This window comes from Papaver somniferum, chromosome 11 (genome assembly GCF_003573695.1).
Source record: "Papaver somniferum cultivar HN1 chromosome 11, ASM357369v1, whole genome shotgun sequence".
NCBI lineage: Eukaryota > Viridiplantae > Streptophyta > Magnoliopsida > Ranunculales > Papaveraceae > Papaver > Papaver somniferum.
The window spans coordinates 73,573,521-73,592,887 of NC_039368.1; the positions used below are offsets into that span (position 1 = coordinate 73,573,521).

The 19,367-nt window shown below is 38.7% G+C and overlaps 1 non-coding gene across 1 annotated transcript; it reads right to left on the reverse strand.

Moving 5' to 3' along the window:
• Positions 1-11,280: 11,280 nt before the first annotated feature.
• On the reverse strand, positions 11,281-11,352 carry TRNAD-GUC. Its single transcript has one exon. It is a non-coding gene; the product is annotated as a tRNA-Asp (tRNA).
• Positions 11,353-19,367: the final 8,015 nt, after the last annotated feature.

The following is a 19,367-nucleotide window of genomic DNA, read 5'->3' on the forward strand; positions in this document are numbered from 1 at the left end:
AGCAGCAGCAACAACACAACAACAGGCTTTGGGTCAGGTCACACAGCAACAGGTGCAGAAGGCAGCAGCAGGCAACAACAGGGAAAGTAACAGCCTCAGTTCCACCAGTTCACCAGCAACAGTAGAGGCAGTGCAAGCAGCAGCAGCACCAGGTTCAAGGCAGAACCAGCAACAAAGGTGCAAATGGGCTAAGCAGTTCACAGCAGTGCACTAAAGCAACAGGCAAGAAGATGCTATGATGCTGTGCAAGAACAGCAAGCAAACAACTAGATGAAGATGCAAACAGCAAGAATGAAATGTAAACAGCAAATGATGCAAGTGCAGCTGCAAGCTAAGAGCAACAGCAAGCAAATGAGCAAGGAAAGAAAAACAACAAGGATATGTTACAGGACTTATGATGCAGGTGACTTAAACTAAATGTGAGATAAAACAATGATGCAATTGACTGAAAAGCTAAAACCACAACTAACAGTACAGCTAACACATATATACAAGTAGTATGCAAATGATGCAGAACTACACAGTTGCAGTAGCAATGACTGAAAAGAAAAAAAAAACTAAACAAAATATGTACAGGGTAAAGTAAAGAAAAAGAAAACACAATGGCAGTTGAAGATGGAAGTGAATGCAACGAAACAGCAAAGAACAAATCAAGACACAGCGCCAAGTCCCCGGCAGCGGCGCCAAAAACTTGGTAGGTTTCTAAAAAGACCTACAAACTAATACCGCAAGTGCACGGTGTCGATTGAAGCTAATCTGCAAATACGGGTCGATCCACAGAGACTTGGGGTGTTATGAAGTTTTCCTAGCTATCTCTAACTGCTAACAGAGCATGAATGGACTGAATGAGAGCTGTGAGAAGTGAACAAAATCAGAACTAACAGTTATAGCAAAAGTGAAAATATGAAAATTAAAATTTGAAAACAGGACATGAAAGAAAATTAACAAGAACAGGACATGGAAGATGTGAATGTGGATGGGAATGAAGTGTATGGAGATGGATGAGAATTCTCTTTCACCTAGCTAGTTAGCCTAGGATAAATCCTTGTCATGTGTCTAGTTAACTACCTAAAATCCTTGGATTAACCCCTAGCATTGCCTATCTGATTAAAGCATAAACAATCACAGGTCATTTAGGTTTCTAGGTCTCTAACTAATATGGCTGGTTAATCCCTTAGAACTACCACTGACCCCTAGCATTAGTGGTCTTCTTACAGCACCACTAATCACAAGTCAGTTGAGCTTTTAGGAATCTAACTAGCCTAAGCTATTTTGAGTTCAACAAAAACTAACCTAATGGCTAACCATCATGGCTTAAGGGTCTTCTCACCCTAGTGTGGATTCAGAACAAGTTTAACAACATAAATATTTGAAATTGAAATTAACTGAATTATGAAATTGAAATTGAAACAACAACATGAAATTAACCCAATTAGGGGGTTTCTCGGATGACCTAAGAACAGTTTTTGCATTCTCTACAGCTTCCCTTTTATAGTTTTTCAAAAATACAAAACCCTAATTCGAAACCCTAATTTTTTGGGGAAAATCAAATTCTCTCACCAATTTCCTGAATTGAGCTCGACCCATGCTTTGGGTATGTCCCCTCTGCTCTTCTGAAGATTTTCCTGCCCTCAATTTTGTCTTCTCCTCGCTGTTGGTGAAACCCTAGCTCGAGCTTTCTTGTCAAACCCACACCTAGGGTTCAGAGATGTGAATTTGGAAAGAAGTCTAGGCTAGGGAGAGATGTCGTGGTGTTGTCGGGTGGTTGTGGTGGTGGTGTGTGGTTCGAGAAGAAGGTGTAGCTGGTGGAGGTGATGGAGTTGCAGAACTGTGGAGTTTTTGGGGAAGATGAGAAGAAGAACCCGATGGAGAAGAGGGTCTGTTTGGTTGGGTAATAGGGTTCGGTGACTAGGGTGTTAGACGGACGTATCAAAGGTTGATGCTCAGCGAAGCGAAAGCGTAGGATGAAAAGGTGATGGAATGATCCAACGACGCGATAGAAGCGATCGTTGGATGATGAGATACAACAAAACTGACGGCTTCAGATGGAGTTAGGTACTATAGTGTTTGACGGGAGCTTCGGAGTTTGATGCACAATGATGAGGTGGCCGTTGGATGATGAGATGGATCCAATCTGATGACTCTCATGGAAATGGGTATGGATAATGGAAATGGATTTGGGTAAGGGTTTTGGGCCTTGGGTATACCAAGCCCATATCTTCTTTAAGAACAATTCTTCCTCTTCAAGCCCACTTCTAGTTGATCCGGCTCTTGCAAACATCATTCTTCGCTTCCTCCTAGCGAGAGTCTTTGCCGTTTCTTTGCTCTTTTTGCTCCGTGAGTTAACCAGGCTTTATTTAGTACCTAAAAATGCAAAATTAATTAAGAAAAGTATTTATTCTTGAAAACAACGAAAACACATAATATGGGATAAAATGTAGAATTAATGCACAAAAGATGAGTTAAATGCCAAGAAAAATATATAGAAATATGCACTTTTTAGCACTCATCAAATACCCCCAAACCTGAATTTTACTTGTCCTCAAGTAAAACAAAACTAAGGAAATCCTACCTATACCACTGTCGCTGGTCTCACGAATGCATTTAGCGTATGCACTAAGCCTTTTAAACCACTAAGTGTCCCTAGTGGACGAGTTGAAGTCTCGTGAAGGTTTGCTTAGAACGTACCTACAAAGTTCTAGGACAAAATATAAGCTCAGATTCCATCAAATGTGACATGCGCAAGTCAGTAGAAGCTCACAGCAAAATGGAGATGTCAATCTAGCTATCGAAGGCACAATCCTAGCACTGATAACAAATAAAGACATGTGATAAGAGTGTAAAGTGTATCTACACATGTGTAAAGAAAGATCGGATGTTATGACTACTAATCACCAAGAGATAGTTTCTCAGGCTAAGAACCAAGGTCGAAATCTAGCTAGCTGTCCGGACTTTACGAGAATTGTGAATGAGTTGGAGGTATTTCACAATTACTCGCGTTGTACATCAATGGCATACACCCTTCCTTGCTTATTACAATAAAACATAAAAGATGACTCTTTACATGACTCTTATTTACATTGACTACTCTCTTTTATTTTTGGAACAAGAGAGAATGGAATTGATAAATACTTGATTTTTTTGTATTTTTCTGAATATATACATCGTTTTTTTTTTGTTTTTTTTTTGCACAAGAACTTGAAATTGATTTTTACATATGGTAGCTCTTTTGATATATAACAAAAAGAAACAAAAAAATTACATGACACTTTGCAAGAGGTAGCCCTTTTTGATGCACCCAGTTAAATTCGATGGTTGTCTTTCTTAATGTAACCTCCACCTTCTATCCCAACCAACCAAAGAACAAGCTAGTCAAGTTTCGTTCAGTATTCTAAAGTGATTGGCAATCGTGACTTCCTATCAAACACCTTGAAGATCGAGGCTATACATGTATTGGTAGATCGTGCGCGTGCAAATTTCTTATCACTATGTGAATTGTGCTAGAATCAGGGTGCCTAAATATCTAGACTAAGACTCCTAATAATTACATATTTGCACAAGAGTCAACATTTCAAGGTAAATGAGCTCCATTTTTATGTTTTTTTTCAATTTTTTATTTTTTATTTTCATTTTTCATTTTTTTCAAAAAGAAGGAGTTCTTGTTTTCAATTATGGTATATTATCAAAGTATCTACTTTTCATCAAAAACTTGGTAGGTTTCTAAAAAGACCTACAAACTAATACCGCACGTGCACGGTGTTGATTGAAGCTAATCTGCAAATACGGGTCGATCCACAGAGACTTGGGGTGTTATGAAGTTTTCCTAGCTATCTCTAACTGCTAACAGAGCATGAATGGACTGAATGAGAGCTCTGAGAAGTGAACAAAATCAGAACTAACAGTTATAGCAAAAGTGAAAATATGAAAATTAAAATTTGAAAACAGGACATGAAAGAAAATTAACAAGAACAGGACATGGAAGATGTGAATGTGGATGGGAATGAAGTGTATGGAGATGGATGAGAATTCTCTTTCACCTAGCTAGTTAGCCTAGGATAAATCCTTGTCATGTGTCTAGTTAACTACCTAAAATCCTTGGATTAACCCCTAGCATTGCCTATCTGATTAAAGCATAAACAATCACAGGTCATTTAGGTTTCTAGGTCTCTAACTAATATGGCTGGTTAATCCCTTAGAACTACCACTGACCCCTAGCATTAGTGGTCTTCTTACAGCACCACTAATCACAAGTCAGTTGAGCTTTTAGGAATCTAACTAGCCTAAGCTATTTTGAGTTCAACAAAAACTAACCTAATGGCTAACCATCATGGCTTAAGGGTCTTCTCACCCTAGTGTGGATTCAGAACAAGTTTAACATAATAAATATTTGAAATTGAAATTAACTGAATTATGAAATTGAAATTGAAACAACAACATGAAATTAACCCAATTAGGGGGTTTCTCGGATGACCCAAGAACAGTTTTTGCATTCTCTACAGCTTCCCTTTTATAGTTTTTCAAAAATACAAAACCCTAATTCGAAACCCTAGTTTTTTGGGGAAAATCAAATTCTCTCACCAATTTCCTGAATTGAGCTCGACCCATGCTTTGGGTATGTCCCCTCTGCTCTTCTGAAGCTTTTCCTGCCCTCAATTTTGTCTTCTCCTCGCTGTTGGTGAAACCCTAGCTCGAGCTTTCTTGTCAAACCCACACCTAGGGTTCAGAGATGTGAATTTGGAAAGAAGTCTAGGCTAGGGAGAGATGTCGTGGTGTTGTCGGGTGGTTGTGGTGGTGGTGTGGTTCGAGAAGAAGGTGTAGCTGGTGGAGGTGATGGAGTTGCAGAACTGTGGAGTTTTTGGGGAAGATGAGAAGAAGAACCCGATGGAGAAGAGGGGTCTGTTTGGTTGGGTAATAGGGTTCGGTGACTAGGGTGTTAGACGGACGTATCAAAGGTTGATGCTCAGCGAAGCGAAAGCGTAGGATGAAAAGGTGATGGAATGATCCAACGACGCGATAGAAGCGATCGTTGGATGATGAGATACAACAAAACTGACGGCTTCAGATGGAGTTAGTGACTATAGTGTTTGACGGGAGCTTCGGAGTTTGATGCACAATGATGAGGTGGCCGTTGGATGATGAGATGGATCCAATCTGACGACTCCCATGGAAATGGGTATGGATAATGGAAATGGATTTGGGTAAGGGTTTTGGGCCTTGGGTATACCAAGCCCATATCTTCTTTAAGAACAATTCTTCCTCTTCAAGCCCACTTCTAGTTGATCCGGCTCTTGCAAACATCATTCTTCGCTTCCTCCTAGCGAGAGTCTTTGCCGTTTCTTTGCTCTTTTTGCTCCGTGAGTTAACCAGGCTTTATTTAGTACCTAAAAATGCAAAATTAATTAAGAAAAGTATTTATTCTTGAAAACAACGAAAACACAGATTATGGGATAAAATGTAGAATTAATGCACAAAAGATGAGTTAAATGCTAAGAAAAATATATAGAAATATGCACTTTTTAGCACTCATCAAATACCCCCAAACCTGAATTTTACTTGTCCTCAAGTAAAACAAAACTAAGGAAATCCTACCTATACCACTGTCGCTGGTCTCTCGAATGCATTTAGCGTATGCACTAAGCCTTTTAAACCACTAAATGTCCCTAGTGGACGAGTTGAAGTCTCGTGAAGGTTTGCTTAGAACGTACCTACAAAGTTCTAGGACAAAATATAAGCTCAGATTCCATTAAATGTGACATGCGCAAGTCAGTAGAAGCTCACAGCAAAATGGAGATGTCAATCTAGCTATCGAAGGCACAATCCTAGCACTGATAACAAATAAAGACATGTGATAAGAGTGTAAAGTGTATCTACACATGTGTAAAGAAAGATCGGATGTTATGACTACTAATCACCAAGAGATAGTTTCTCAGGCTAAGAACCAAGGTCGAAATCTAGCTAGCTGTCCGGACTTTACGAGAATTGTGAATGAGTTGGAGGTATTTCACAATTACTCGCGTTGTACATCAATGGCATACACCCTTCCTTGCTTATTACAATAAAACACAAAAGATGACTCTTTACATGACTCTTATTTACATTGACTACTCTCTTTTTTTTGGAACAAGAGAGGATGGAATTGAAAAATACTTGATTGATTTTTTCATTTTTTTCATTCTTTTTTTTTTTCATTCATTTTTTTTTTTCTTTTTTTTTTTTTTTTGAATATATACATCATTCTTTTTTTTTATAAGGAAACACTTTTGATACACATACAAAAGGAAATAAAAGATTACATGACACTTTGCAAGAGGTAGCCCTTTTTGATGCACCCAGTTAAATTCGATGGTTGTCTTTCTTAATGTAACCTCCACCTTCTATCCCAACCAACCAAAGAACAAGCTAGTCAAGTTTCGTTCAGTATTCTAAAGTGATTGGCAATCGTGACTTCCTATCAAACACCTTGAAGATCGAGGCTATACATGTATTGGTAGATCGTGCGCGTGCAAATTTCTTATCACTATGTGAATTGTGCTAGAATCAGGGTGCCTAAATATCTAGACTAAGACTCCTAATAATTATATATTTGCACAAGAGTCAACATTTCAAGGTAAATGAGCTCCATTTTTATATTTTTTTTCAATTTTTTATTTTTTATTTTCATTTTTCATTTTTTTCAAAAAGAAGGAGTTCTTGTTTTCAATTATGGCATATTATCAAAGTATCTACTTTTCACCCCCAAACCTAAACTAAACATTGTCCTCAATGTTTCAAAATATGAACAAAATTATAATACAACATATGAAGAGGATCATGTTGAGTAGAGAAAAAGGAAAGAGAATACCCGATTTCGGCGAAAGCAATATTAGAACTTCGTTATTCAAGGCAAGAATCCAACATATGTCAGCCGAGATCATATTGGATTAGCAAAATATATACAAAAGGAACAAAAAGGTTTTTAAGAAATTTTATCTACTGGATTATATACAAAAATTCACCATACACTAACAATCTAAAGAGTTGAGGATCAACCCAAAAGACAAAGTGTAGAGGTTTCAACAGCTTCACACAAATATAACAGGAAAGAAACGCAAGTGAAACTGTGAAACAAAATGAGCTACCCCCAAACCTGGATTTTTCAACGGATAAAATTTTGGAAACAAAATCTCGCAGTTTTGGGGGTTCATCATGTACAAGGTCTAACTCAAAGTGAACTGTGCTAGGGACGGGCAAACATGCTAATTCCAACTGTGGCTCCTCAAAGATATTATACTTAGATGCAAAATAGTCCAAAAGGACTTGGGAAGCACACAGTTCCAAACCTAGATTAGGGACTCTCAGAAAAATCGGTTTGACAATATGGGTACAAACCAAATCTAGGTTGGGTGGAAGGCCATCAGATTGTGACTTATGTAGGACGATAGGCACATCATTACTAATCACATCAACATCTCCTAAGTCTTCTACACGTGTCACAACATGCTCACAATCATCAAACAAATTATCAAGTCCACAATCAGAATCATCATCATCAGAAAAATTATTCTCATGCATCGGCAAATCAGTGGAAACATAACATGGAATACTAGAAGAAATATCATTCATTAAGGTCGGGGCAGAGAAGCCTAATGTATTTGAACCCAAGGGTTCCATAACATCATCAGCATAGACATGTTCTTCTAATATAACATCACAATTATTATCATCCTCAACAAAACAAGAGTGTGCTTCCCTAAAAACCATAGTGTTTCTATTCCACTCATTTACCTCTAGATTAGGTTCATGTTCAATGTTACTAGCATGAGTAGGGTTAAAAACACTATTTTCATAATTAACTTCATTAGGGAGAAAAATGCTGCTATGATCATTCAATGTTTGCATTTCTAAACTAGCAGTGGTTCGTTTGAGGAGATTTTTAGCTTCCATCAGAAGTTGCTCACTAAAACTCATGGGAGTTTGAAATTGTTCGTATTCCCATGGTGTTGATTGATACATGGGTGGATGGTCGTTAGGGTTTATAAATGATTGATCGCAACCTACAAAAGGTTGATTATGGTCCCAATAACTACCAGCATAATAATCTGTAGGTTCTTCAAACCTTGGAATTTCTCTAGTCCGCCTAAATTCATGGAAAATATAGCAATTCGCAATAATGTGGTCTAAGCCACCACATGCGGGACAAGCATAGATTTTAGGTTGCCTAGGAAAATTAGATGTGACAGATTCCTCATGTGATTGCATTTCTAAAGCTGCGACTCGAGCTTCTAATTGGTCCAAAAGAGATGATTGTGTGAGTGAGGCACTAGCAATATGTTCATTTTCACGTTGTGACGAATGATGCATGTGTGAATAGTCATTAGGGTTCATGTATTGAGGCTCGGGACTTTGAGAATGTCCATAATAATTCCTATAACTATTGACATCATGGTCCGTGGAAGGTTCATAACGTGAAGTTTGTCCATATGCAAGTTCTCTTAAGGATTTGTTTTGCTCCCCAACTGTAGAAAAAGATCTAGACATGATTGGGCTCAAAGGCTAAGTAAAGAGTTTACAAAGCTCAAAATTTGGTTTTTAAAGGGTTTGGATTTTTGGGAAAAAATTGGTTTTGGTGGGAGACATTTTTTTGGTTTTTTTTAAAATTTGGGAGCAAGTTTGGTTTTAATGGGTTAAAGAAGAAAAAATTTGGTTGTAAAAATGGGAGCAAGTAAAATTTGGTTTTTGAATGGGAGAAAAGTTTTGGTTTTTGAAATTGGGAGCAAGCCCACTGTTGGTCCTCTAATGGAATGGGAGGAAGGTTGCGGCCCACGAAACACTAAGTTTTAATTTTGAAAGTTTAATTTGGCCCAGTTGGTTAAGGCCCGACGTTTGTTTTAAAACTTTGGTTTCGAGGTCCACTCTTGAGTGGAAACAAGCCCACAATCGGTTACAAGCTCAGCTGGGTTTAGAAACCCAGAATACAAAATACCAGTCCAAATTAAACAAGCTCACAAAAATTAAATACAAGCCCACAAATTAAACAAACAAGCCCACAAAAATTAATTACAAACCCAACAGAAAATAAAAAGCCCAAAAATTGGCTTTAATATTACAAGCCCACAATTAAAAATTGGAAGCCCACAATTCGGGTTCTCTGAATGGGTTTACCTTTTTAGCACATCCCAGCTGCTCTGATATTGTTGCAAAAACCCAGTTGGGCTTTGGTTCTTTTCCTTGGTGGCGTCCCAGCGGAGGAAAAACTGGTTCAGAACAGCAGGTCCAACAGCAAATGAAGTGAAGCAGATGCAGATGCAAATGCTATGCAGTGAAATGCAAAAATAGCTAATAAAACTACTAGAGAAACAAACCGAGTCCCCGGCAACGGCGCCAAAAACTTGGTAGGCTCTTAAAGATGTAGAAAATAACAGTAAAAGAAAGCCTACTTGTTAAACCGCAAGTGCACGGTGTCGGTTGTAGTGTGTGCAAGAACGGGTCGAATCCACAGGGACTTGTGTGTGTGGTTGAAGTTTCCTAAGCTAAGCAGTGACAGTAAGTGACAGTGGCAGTGAGCCAAAGATGCTGGAATAGCCAGTGTCATTTGGTTTGATTTTGGGAGAACTGGATTAGACAGTCTCTCCAATTTTTGTGATGTTCCATTTATGTTCACTGTGATGTTTTATGTTTAATACTATGTGATGTTAATGTTTAGTTCCTCAATTGTTCTAAGTTTATCCACTGTTATGTGCTTCCCATGTTATGTTATTGTGTTTAAATTCATGTTTTGTTTCACTGTCAACTGTTAATGTATGTTTATCTTCATGTCTATCATGTTCTGAACCTCAAATGCTAGGATTAGATGAAGTTATGAACCAGCTGAGATAGTCTTCATCATGTGCAGCTCATGTTCAGTGTTGCTAAGCCCTTAGACTAGTTGTGCTTTAATCAGACAATTAGCACTTTGGTAAGTATCTTAGCTGTGATTAGAATATCCCTTAGGTTAATGGTGGATTCAACGTCCTAGTGATCATCCTCTTGTCTTCATTGTTTTCTTATTTCTCCTTCACTGTTTTCTTCACATCACTGCCCTTGGCTTAGGCCTTGGTTTATTACACTGTCATTTTATTGTCTTTGCTTCATTGTTTATCTCCATTGTTGTTTGCTGTTTTGTGCCTTTCTTATCACTTGTTGTTCACTGTTAGTGGTGGAAGTTTAGGTTAGAATTCATGTAAATTGAGATGATTGAGAAATGGAGGAATTTAGTGTCCACTGTTGCTTGTGATTGATTGTGCTGTTAAAAGACAGTCAATGCTAGGAGTAAAACAGTTGGACAAGCTTCTTCTCCTTCCATTCCATTTATGTATGCCCTGGAACATAGGCAGGCTAGAACCTCCACCTAGCTCCATTAGGGACAAGGATTTAACCAAAAACAGCCACTGCCTAACATCTTTCCTGTTCTTCTTTGTTATCTATCTGTTTTTGTGGCTTCTTATCACTGTTTTTATAGCTGTTTTTATAACTGTTTTGTGCCCTGTTCTTCCTTTGCCTTTGGCCCTTGGCCATTGTCTTTGATTTATCACTGCCATGCCATTGTAAATTCGCATCCTTTTTCCCTGTGTTGCTTCCATGTATATGCCATTGTCACCTTCACCATCATCATTGTTGTTTGCTGTTTGCTTTTGCCATTGTAAATATCCATGTTTTACCTTGGCCTAGTGCTCTGCTGCCTTGTTTAGCTCCAGCTGCACTAGGTCTTTTTGGCTTTTCTGCCCTTTTCCTTCCCTGGCCTTGCTGCCAGTTCTCCCCCAGCTGCTACTACTTGCTGTTGCTGTTGCTGCTGCTGTGCAATGCTTCTGCTGCTGCTGAAGCCACCACTGCTGCTGCTCCAGGTCTAGTTCAATTCTGGGCTACAAGTCCAGTCATTACAAAAGCCCACTGTATCTGTTTAGAAACCTAAGGCCCAACGGCCCAGTTCACATCAAAAGACATTGAGCCCAATTCACAGTCACTGTTAGCCCAAGGCCCAGTGCAATTCAAAAGACCAAAAGCCCATAAGTTCACAGTCAATCCAAAAGCCCACTGAGCCCAAAACCATTTCATTGTTACAAAAACCCACTAAGCCCAAAGCACAATTAGAAGCCCAATAGCAATTTAGAGCCCAAATACCTAGAAACTCCAAACACCCCCAGTCTCTGTGGATCGACCCGTACTTGCACGAGCTACAACCGACGACCGCGCACTTGCGGTATTACTGTAGGCCCGTTTTTATCGCTTAATTTTCACACACCTTCGGGCCCACCAAGTTTTTGGCGCCGTTGCCGGGGATCGAACCCGGGTCACCCGCGTGACAGGCGGGAATACTTACCACTATACTACAACGACCTACAAACTAATACCGCAAACTAATACCGGCAGCGGCGCCAAAAACTTGGTAGGTTTCTAAAAAGACCTACAAACTAATACCGCAAGTGCACGGTGTCGATTGAAGCTAATGTGCAAATACGGGTCGATCCACAGAGACTTGGGGTGTTATGAAGTTTTCCTAGCTATCTCTAACTGCTAACAGAGCATGAATGGACTGAATGAGAGCTGTGAGAAGTGAACAAAATCAGAACTAACAGTTATAGCAAAAGTGAAAATATGAAAATTAAAATTTGAAAACAGGACATGAAAGAAAATTAACAAGAACAGGATATGGAAGATGTGAATGTGGATGGGAATGAAGTGTATGGAGATGGATGAGAATTCTCTTTCACCTAGCTAGTTAGCCTAGGATAAATCCTTGTCATGTGTCTAGTTAACTACCTAAAATCCTTGGATTAACCCCTAGCATTGCCTATCTGATTAAAGAATAAACAATCACAGGTCATTTAGGTTTCTAGGTCTCTAACTAATATGGCTGGTTAATCCCTTAGAACTACCACTGACCCCTAGCATTAGTGGTCTTCTTACAGCACCACTAATCACAAGTCAGTTGAGCTTTTAGGAATCTAACTAGCCTAAGCTATTTTGAGTTCAACAAAAACTAACCTAATGGCTAACCATCATGGCTTAAGGGTCTTCTCACCCTAGTGTGGATTCAGAACAAGTTTAACATAATAAATATTTGAAATTGAAATTAACTGAATTATGAAATTGAAATTGAAACAACAACATGAAATTAACCCAATTAGGGGGTTTCTCGGATGACCTAAGAACAGTTTTTGCATTCTCTACAGCTTCCCTTTTATAGTTTTTCAAAAATACAAAACCCTAATTCGAAACCCTAATTTTTTGGGGAAAATCAAATTCTCTCACCAATTTCCTGAATTGAGCTCGACCCATGCTTTGGGTATGTCCCCTCTGCTCTTCTGAAGCTTTTCATGCCCTCAATTTTGTCTTCTCCTCGCTGTTGGTGAAACCCTAGCTCGAGCTTTCTTGTCAAACCCACACCTAGGGTTCAGAGATGTGAATTTGGAAAGAAGTCTAGGCTAGGGAGAGATGTCGTGGTGTTGTCGGGTGGTTGTGGTGGTGGTGTGGTTCGAGAAGAAGGTGTAGCTGGTGGAGGTGATGGAGTTGCAGAACTGTGGAGTTTTTGGGGAAGATGAGAAGAAGAACCCGATGGAGAAGAGGGGTCTGTTTGGTTGGGTAATAGGGTTCGGTGACTAGGGTGTTAGACGGACGTATCAAAGGTTGATGCTCAGCGAAGCGAAAGCGTAGGATGAAAAGGTGATGGAATGATCCAACGACGCGATAGAAGCGATCGTTGGATGATGAGATACAACAAAACTGACGGCTTCAGATGGAGTTAGGTACTATAGTGTTTGACGGGAGCTTCGGAGTTTGATGCACAATGATGAGGTGGCCGTTGGATGATGAGATGGATCCAATCTGACGACTCTCATGGAAATGGGTATGGATAATGGAAATGGATTTGGGTAAGGGTTTTGGGCCTTGGGTATACCAAGCCCATATCTTCTTTAAGAACAATTCTTCCTCTTCAAGCCCACTTCTAGTTGATCCGGCTCTTGCAAACATCATTCTTCGCTTCCTCCTAGCGAGAGTCTTTGCCGTTTCTTTGCTCTTTTTTCTCCGTGAGTTAACCAGGCTTTATTTAGTACCTAAAAATGCAAAATTAATTAAGAAAAGTATTTATTCTTGAAAACAACGAAAACACAGAATATGGGATAAAATGTAGAATTAATGCATAAAAGATGAGTTAAATGCCAAGAAAAATATATAGAAATATGCACTTTTTAGCACTCATCAGATTATCTTAGGCTTAATGTGGAAGTTTATCCAACACTTTTGAGAGGTACAATACACACTCACCAATTTGTACTCATTCTCTAAGGAATCAAACACAAAGCCATGACAAATGATTTGGGGATTCTTCTTACGTTGGTTAAAAATGGGTGTACAGGTGATATACATAGTCTCACCCCTGTATATTTGCAAAATTGTGTAAAAAGCTGCATAAATACCCCCAGATGATGAGATACAAGGGAAACCATTGCAGTAACCAACCAGTTCCATGGTAGAAAACTGACCAGGATAAACACGGAACATCTCAAAGCACATATAATCAGTATGAATTGGTATAGGAGGTCTGGAAGTCAATTTGAAGAAATGACTCCCAATTTTAACTTTACCATCATCAGTAACCCTATCCTTAACATTTAAAAGATTAAAGAGTAGATCGGGTTTCTTTTGCGATTGAAGAAAGTGAGTGTAAGTTAATCGTTTATCATTATGAATTGAATTATACCAGGATTTCGAAATTGCAACGCACCGCAGCAGAACCTTGACTGGAAGCTTGGTTAGTATTTGCTCCATAATTAGATCTTGATGAAGGTGCTTCTTTTTTCTATATGTTTTTTTCGTCTTCTTCACCTCTGTAGGTGTTGCTGCAGTAGTAATGGTATTACTTTTCACAACACCACCAATTCCTGCTACTCTTTTCATCTTAGGTGTTGCTGCTGTAGTAATGGAAAAACCAATTAGGGACATGATTTTCCTTTCATTACCATAACCTATTAGCGACATTGTTTCATTTTTATCACCAGAACCAACAAGGGGTTTCCTGCTCATCGTCATTGTATAGACTAATATAACATTAACAATTGATGGTGCTGCTAATATGGGTTTATAGGAAAAATAGCAGCTGAAAAGGAAACGACGATTAAATTCAAAAGATATTTCATTAACTCAGGAAGGATTACTCCAGCCGTTTCCCCAAATTTTACATAAGCGCTGTTGGAGAAACTATGAGATAGTCCCACATTGCAAACTCCTTAGCCTAGATCTTAATGTGTAAGATGTGGAGTCACTCCACTCATTGCCAATTGGTTTTGAGTTGGAAGCCCACACACTTCAAACATGGTATCATAGCTAGGCCCGTATGAGAGATGGATTGAGAAGTAGACCCAAAGGGCTGCCCATCCACCCGTACAGAGGTCGGCGTTGTAGTGGCTTAATCTCCTCGCCCTACACGTGGAGGGGGAGCATGTTGGAGAAACTATGAGATAGTCCCACATTGCAAACTCCTTAGCCTGGATCTTAATATATAATGTGGATCCACTGCACTCATTCAAAATCGGTGGCTTGATAAGCAAAATAGCACACGAAAGGGAGAAGGAAACGATTAAAAACCCAAAATTGAAGCTCAGAAGGGACAAGCAAACGACGAGTAAACCCAAATTCGACGCCGAGACAGGAGAAGGAAACGACGAGTAAACCCTAAATCCTAAAATTATAATATCTGAAAACGGAACTGAGACAGGGGAAAAACCTCCTCAGTTCAATTTAATAACTTGATTTGTATTCAAAATGCTGGAGATTTTATTTTGGTTTTCAAAGCCCATGTTCATGAAGAACCACTGGCTAGTCAAAACGCGCCAGTCCCAATCTCTGGATTCCCTTGCCGAGGGCGGTCAAGCGTTTGAAACTCTCTAGTCACGTCTAGGAATTTCAGAGCCTCGATACTTTACCGGCCTGTACTGACTGTTTTTTTTTAATAGGAAGGAATTATATTTCTGAGAATAATAAATTACATATTGTTTTTATCTAATTGGATCATATCATCAATCCAATCAGGTAAAACATCTGTAAAAACAAAATAACTACTTTCAGATCTAGCATATTTGCAAGTTCATCGGCTAGATGGTTTTCCTCTCTTTTAACACGAGAGCATTCCCAAAACTCAAAAAATTTTAAAATTATTAAAGCATCAGAAATAAGATTATAGGCAGTCCAATTCACAGCCGTTGAGTTTCCTTTTAGAGCATTGATCATATTGATGCAGTCTCCCTCTGGGTGAATTTTTGTTTTCCCCTCTCCTTTAGCCCATAATACTGCTTCTAAAAGAGTTTTTTTTGCCTCAGCTTGTTCTGCATTTAGTGCTCTTCCTGCTCCTCCTCGCAATCCATTGCAGTCTCCTGAAATAGGCCTACATATCAGTCCATAACCATGTACTCTAGAATCCTTAATGTATGACGCATCAAAATGGATTTTATCAACCAAATATTTAGAAGGGACCATTTAGGAATTGTACACAGTATTATCAAGATTGATGCCCACAGATATGTTACTCAATTTCCATTCTCTCATTTTCGACAAGATGGCTGAAATGATTCCAGACTCATTTACTCGCACCTTGTCAAATAGTTTAGCAAACCTAAATTTCCAGATGTACCAAGAAGTAAAACTTAATGTTTCAAATATCGTTTTGTCAACCTGCAAATGAGAGTTAGTAGTTCTAAACATATCACAAAGCCAAGTATGAAAGCCCATATTGTTTAGCACATATATGATTTGAGGATCAATACCAGCATATATTCTTCGCGTTACTTCGCAATCCACCAATATATAATGCATGTTTTCATTACTATTACCACACAAACAACAATTAACCTCACTATACTGGGTATGTCTATCCAATCTGTCTTTAGTAGACAAAGAATTATGTAAACATTTCCACATGAAGTGTTGAATTCTAGGCGTCAGATTACACTTCCAAAATGTGCTCCAAGCAATATTTTGGTTATCATTAGTTGGTTTTATAATTATATACTCATTTAAGATAACTTTATACGTTGTCTTGACAGAAAAAATGTCATTCGCAGATGGCTTCCAACGAAGTTTTTCTTCACCAAACATAGGTATCCTTATATCAGTGATGTCTCTAACTGTATTTTGATCAAACAAAGCATTTAGAGTATCAAATTTCCAAGTTTTAGTTGATGGATCAATCAACTGATTCACATGAGACATGTTAGAAGTGACAAACTGAGATGTAGGAGGTCCATTACAACTAGGTATCCAGTTGTCTTTCCAAATAAGAATAGAATTTCCGTTCCCTATTTCCCAAACATAATGTTTCTTAACAATTTCTAGTCCTCTACAAATTTCTGTCCAAATCCAAGATCCTTGTTTAGGCATAACATCAGTAAGTGGATTCATGTTCTCAAAATACTTACCTTTAAGAATTTTAGCACATAAACTGTTAGAGAAGAGACAGTTACTGACGGTTAGCAGTAATTCAAGAAAATACTAAACTATTTTTGGGAAAAGAAAAGGTTAGCAGTTACTCGGGTAAATCTTTTAGTGGAATAGAAAAGGTTTTTTGTTTGAACGATTTTTTGGGGACCATGGTTCTATTTTTAGTAAGACATTTAGAAGTAAATCTAGGTCACCCCTTATCTATATATTTATATTAATACCTAAACTACCCTCCTGATTAATTTTGGATAATGATTAGTGAAATGATTAAGCTAAAGAAGTAGAATTATTGAGAGAGTAAAGTTAGAGAAGATGAAGAAGAAAAACATGGGAAAAAAAAATTGAGTTCACTAATCTTGAGTATTCAAGTGATGATTCAATTGATGGTAGAATATCTGAATCTTCATCTCCTTCCTCTCCTAGAGTATTTGTTAATCTTCACAATGATCCGGATATGAGTTATTTCTTAGATGGTGATTGTATTCTTCCCCAAACTCAATCTCAAGATGAAAACGATGGATTTTACCAACCACAACCGGAGGAAGAGCATTTGGGTTATCAGGTATGCTTCAAACTTAGATAATGTTGGTTTAATTGCTCCAAACTTTCAAAAAAACGAAATTTTTTATGTAGATTTGGGACAGTTCGGTTACCATATGTCAAGAACATGCAACCGAATGCACCTGAAAGTGTAATTCGGTTACGTTTTCCAAACACGCAGGTTACCGAACTCGCTCGTTAATGGAGGTTTTGGTCGTACAGTGTAATGTTAGGTTTGCCCACAATGTAACCGAACTTTAGGGTCTAGAAGTTCGGTTGGTTCGCAAACTTTTATCCAAAAGCGTATCTAACCGAACTCACCGATAAAAAAAACCAAAGTTACAGTGCTATATTCGGTTACCTAGTATAAAATGGTAGGTAACCAAACTTTGAACTTAACAATTTATTTGGGTACATCTTGTGTGTTCGGTTACATATCAAATCGCTCTACCAACCGAACTTAAAGTTCGGTGATATCCTTATTTTGCGAAGGAACCGAACTTATGGACTTGTGTTGTTCTAATACAAGGGGTTCGGTTAAAAGTATTTTTTGCGAATCAACCGAACTTCGAGTTCGGTTAAGAAAAAATTAATTCGTGATAACCGAACTTTTTGCGACGTAACCGAACGTTTTGCGACGTAACCGAACTAAAATTTTGGCTGAGACTTGTTCTTTGCGATGTAACCGAACTTTTCTCTTGAAAAAAAAACCTCCATTAAACCTCTCTGCTACTTCCATTTTCAACTCATTTTGATGATTACTTCTCATTTATTCAACCAAAAATGAATAACAAGTAATGGGTTTGTGAGAATTCTTTGTTAATGTTTTAAATTAAGCTACATATATAGAGGTGGTGGTGGTTGGTGGTGGTGGTAATCGGAGGTGGTGGTGGTAATCGGCGGTGGTGGGAGGTGGTGGTGGTGATAATCGGAGGTGGTGGTAGTGGTAATCGATGGTGGTGGTTGATGAGTGCCAAATATTGTATATATTTATCTCTTTTTGTTGGCATTTAACTCATCTTTTGTGCATTAATTCTACATTTTATCCCATATTCTGTATTTTCATTGTTTTCAAGAATAAATATTTTTATTAATTAATTTTGCATTTTTAGGTAATAAATAAAGTTCGGATGAGTCGCGGAGCGAAAAGAGCAGAAAAGTAGTGAAAAGCCGGGAGAAATTACGCAAGGAAACCGCGAAGAATGGTGCGCACAACCTCATTTTCTACACACAAAAGCGCCTCCGTTCTCAGCCATCAGATCATTTCTCAGAAGCATCCGACGGTCGCTCCCTCATAGAGCATCGAAATCTGATGTCTCTGCCGAGCACCACAGCGCTGAAATTCCAAGCCTTCAGATTAGATGGTAGTTGAATCCAACGGTCGCTCCCTTGCTGTTCATCAACGTTTGATATCTCCGCTTTACACTACAACACCTAACCCCATCTAGAGCCGTTAACTTCGTTGTATCAAAATATCTGACGGTCGCTACCAACCTCATCAGTAGGAACCATCCGATCTACCTACCATCTTCGCATCCCACGGCTAAGCGTCGCAAATCATCAAACTCGATACACTCGCCTCACACCCTAGCGACCGAGCACCATCCACCTAACCAGACACACCCCCCTTCTCTCCCAAACCATCGAGCCATACCCTCTCCACCATCACCTCCCCTCTGCAGCTCTGCAGAAACTCCACCAGCTCTGTCACCACCTGCTCCGCCACCCACCTCTGTCACCACGTCAAACAATGATAACCCATCATTGCTCCCATCTCCCTAGTCCATCTAATTTCTCAATTTTTGCACATTCTCTTTCAGAAACCCTAGGCGTGCAAAATTGGTAAATTAGGTCGAGCTAGAGTGAAATTGAAGGCATGGAGAGGTAGAGAAGGACAAGTAGAGTAATGGGTTGCGTTCAATTTGATGTTGCTACATCAAATTAGGTGAGAAATTACTGAACCCTAGCTCTGTCAGTTTGGGTGAAAAATTGGGGAAAACCCTAATGATGTAATTGGGTATAAATTGGGACTATGGGTTGTGTGAGAAGCTATGCTTGGATTAGCCTGCATCCAGGACTTTCATGTCCTGTTAATGTGTTTTTTTTTTCTCTTCAGTTTTGTGCTGTTTCATGCACTTTTCAATTCCTGTTAATGTTGTTCACTGTTAATGTTTGGATTAGCCAGCATCCAGAACTTTCAAGTTCTGTTAAATTTTAATTTACAAGCTCATGTTCAGTTCAATTTCCATGTTCTGTTAATGTTGTTTTTTTTAGTTCAATTTGCTGCTTAGTTTCATGTTCATGTTAGACTTTCATATCCTGTTATTTATAGTTAATGCTCTGTTAATGCTCCTGTTATTTATGTTAATGTGATCATG